This window comes from Pinus tabuliformis, chromosome 4_1, assembly GCF_031772625.1.
Source record: "Pinus tabuliformis cultivar Carrire ecotype Pingquan chromosome 4_1, CPIR1, whole genome shotgun sequence".
Lineage (NCBI taxonomy): Eukaryota > Viridiplantae > Streptophyta > Pinopsida > Pinales > Pinaceae > Pinus > Pinus tabuliformis.
The window spans coordinates 884,029,196-884,032,918 of record NC_142303.1 but is presented as its reverse complement, the minus strand read 5'-3'; the positions used below and the strand labels follow the sequence as shown (position 1 = coordinate 884,032,918).

The window sequence follows — 3,723 nt, the reverse complement described above, 5'->3', positions numbered from 1 at the left end:
TCTCCATGCTTATATTCAGTTTTTGTTTTTACAACACAATCATAGATAGCCTTGTTATGCTTGTAATGTCGAAACTTCTTGAATTTTGAACTAATTAATCTATAGGTTAGTGGTAAAAAATATTTGGTTTCCCATTGGGAAAATTGAGACCACCTACCCAAGGACATATATGCTAATGATGCTTGATGGATGTACATGTGTTGCTTGACTTTTGAAGGGAATACAAATTAAACTTACAAATATATGAGACTTAAATTAATAATAAATTAATGGGTTGTAATTAATACTAATATAATATTAATAAAAATTAAACTAGGGGAGCCATATAGATTAAATGGTTGGTAATCCCTGATAGGCATCAAAACACCTACCTCATGTAACAAGTGCTGCAAGGTAGCTTAGTCCCTCCCACTTAACTGGAAATTATGTTTTCATAAAAATTGTAAATTGATATATGAAATGGAAAAATTCATTGCCAACTAAGGGGCAAGGAGCTACATGAATTTTGGTGGGTAGTAACTACTAGTTTGCAAATTTACATTTTCACTCATACTTATTAAGTGCTAAAGAACACATAAATAATGGTGTGCAATAAATCATGGTAAGTATATTTATTTACTTAATTATAGTGGACATTAATTGGCGGTATTTTTTTTTTTTAGGTGATTATGAGTTATTTACAAATATTTTAATTTTGGTTGGTTTTCATATGAAGATTAACAATGAAAATTCTATCGACAAATATATAAAATTCATCGCATAAATGTTGCAGTTGCATCCAAAAATTATGGCGGAAAAATCTGAGGCAATTATCCATATGGCGCAAAGGCTACAATAAGACCTTCAAATTATATTTTTTTAAAATAATATTGAAAAAAAAAATTCAAAGTTAAACATTATAAGTTTCATTATTCAATGTTAAACTAATAATGGTCAACAAACAAATCGATTGCTAGAGTCCTGACCTGGTAGGGACTAGTAAGCATCAGAAAACTTACTTTATGATATATGTTAGGTTGTTAAAATGAAAAAAAAACCATAAAAACTAGTTAAATTATAATTTTATTTTAATTTATTATTATTATTAATTACGTTGATAGGCATTTCCTTCTTGAAAATGGTTAGGCCAACCATTGTCTACCCTTTTTCTCTCCTCCATCTGATCAATTAAACTATTTTACCTATTGATTAGGTTGATACATAGACTCCATCACCACATATCCACATATCAGGGGTTCAGTTTTTCCATTTTCTTGTTGTGGGCATCCGATGAGACTCGTTTAACATTTAGCTGGATGATTTTTGTTCATTTACTCATGGCGACATTATCTGGGGGATTCTTTTGAAACTCACACAGAACATGAACGCCGACTTGAAAGTTACAAGTGAGTTAGATGATTGGAAGGGCAAAGAATGCAACCAATGGAAGGGAGTAGATTGTGATTCTCAGTCATGTCACGTTACTAAACTGGATTTGGGCTCAATGCAACTCACAGGTTCGATTCCTAATGAAATTTGTAGCCTCATGATGCTCTAGAGTTTTGAATTGCGAGAGAATAATAATATTAGTGGCATTGTTCATGATTACATCAACAAGTACTCACAATACTGCATGTTCGTTGAACAGGTTATCAAGCAGCTATCATTCCCACCAACTTTCCTAGATAGCGGCCAACCCTTTTTGAAGAACAATGTGTCTTCCTTTACTTAATGGACATCAGTTTATTTTCTTAATTTAAGAGGTTGTAGGGACGAGTCCCATGGTGTACATTCATAATAATTTGCTCTCTATGTTTGAGATTTGGAGTATGGATCCAAGAAGACTAGGGTTTTGGCCTACATGTCAACAACTAAGAAGGGCACTCTTCGCATATGCGAGGTATGGGCAGATAAACTTGAAGAGGAATTTTATTTAATTCATGAAATAGTTGATGATTTCCCTTATCTAGCCATGGTCACAAAGTTCCTTGGTGTTGTAGTTAGACCTGTGGGGTTTTTTAGAAACAATGTAGATTTCCATTACCAAATGCTCAGAGCCAATGTGGATCTCTTGAAATTGATTCAACTGGGTCTCACATTTTCGGACGAAGGTGGAAATTTTCCCACATGTGGGACGTATGAGCACTGTGTCTGGAAATTCAATTTCAGGGAATTCAACATCTATGTTGATGTCTATGCACAAGATTCCATTGAGTTGTTGAAACAAAGTGGGATTTATTTCAAGAAGAATTAGAAGAAGGGTATCAATTCACATCGTTTCGGTGAGCTTTTCATGTTGTTGGGAATTGTGTTGAATGAAAATATACATTGAATTTCCTTCCATAATGTATATGACTTTGGGTACCTATTGAAATTACTGACATGCTAGAACCTGCTCCCCGAGGAATCGTATTTCTGCAATATGTTGAAGTTTTATTTCCCCAAAGTGTACGATATCAAGTATTTGATAACGTTTTGTAATAATCTCCATGGTGAGTTGAGCAATCTGGTTGAAATAATGGATGTAGAGAGGATTGGACCAAGCCATCAAGCTGGCTCTAATAGCGTGCTTACTTCATGTATTTTTTGGAAGCTGCAAGATGACTTCTTCAATGTGTCTACTAACAAGTACGTTGGTGTGTTATATGGACTAAGTGTTGATAATAGTGATTCTTAGGCCTTGATTGGCTCTTATTATGTACTCTTGAAAATTCCGGAATTATAATATTATATGCATTGAGATTGATTTTCCTCGTATATTGGAGTTGCTTAATATTGCTATAGATGGGTTAATTGAGCTTAGGGTTTAGTGTTTATAGATGAGTCAATTGGAATTAGGGTTTGTGGATTTTTTATCTGAGTTTTTGGATTTGCAGTCAGAGATTTGAACCATTCACTACAACAAAAAATGTCACTGGTGAGGGTCATGCCTGTGATGGGCCTTTAAGTTCCATCACCAATGTCGCATATGGTGACGGTCCTTAAAATAGTGTTGTTGTAAGTGCATATAGTGATGGTCCTTTAAGGTTTGTCACCAAAGCCATTTTTGGTGACACTTTTGGTGAGGGTTGTTAAAGGCCCATCACTAATTCTCTCTTTGCTGACACTTCTAGTGATGATCTTTTATGGAACTTCGCCAATGCTCTTTTTGGTTACTTTTGGTGATGGTAAGAAAATTTTCATCATCATTGATCTTCCAATGAGTTTTTGATGATGCTATGTGCACATTCCTATATTTTTTGTCAAAAGATAACGATTTAAGACCATTGTTGTGGAGTCTTTTTAATTATGTGTCCAAGGCCATAGTGGTTAGAGTCAGTAAACTTGTTAAGAAGTAATTAGTGTGTATCATTTCCCTCAAGCAACAAGAATATAGTTTTACTATGAGTCAACACATGATTAATCTCTATTAGGTTTATTATCTAACAAATTCCCTTTAGATAAAGTTCCACTAGTGTGTGTAGGAACTATATTATTTAATACATAATCAAGCTCTATCAATTCTATTAAGGAGAGAGACCTAGCACTCCTCAACACTCTTGGAAAAACTTAACATGCTTTGGCACTCCTTGGCATCTTGCATGTCTTGGAACATATGTGTACCTAGAACATCTTGCCATGACTAGGACATTGAAGCACATGTTGGCGGGCCCTAACATAGCATAACACTCTTCTAGCATGTGTTGGCATGCCCTATAGTCCCTAGTGTGCCAAATAACACTTTGGTATGCATTAACATACATC

General features: G+C 34.6%; 1 pseudogene; it reads left to right on the top strand.

The window, feature by feature from the left end:
* The first annotated feature begins 1,840 nt into the window (after positions 1-1,840).
* On the top strand, positions 1,841-2,656 carry LOC149179013 (putative CCR4-associated factor 1 homolog 7 pseudogene; annotated as a pseudogene).
* The last annotated feature ends 1,067 nt before the right edge of the window (positions 2,657-3,723 follow it).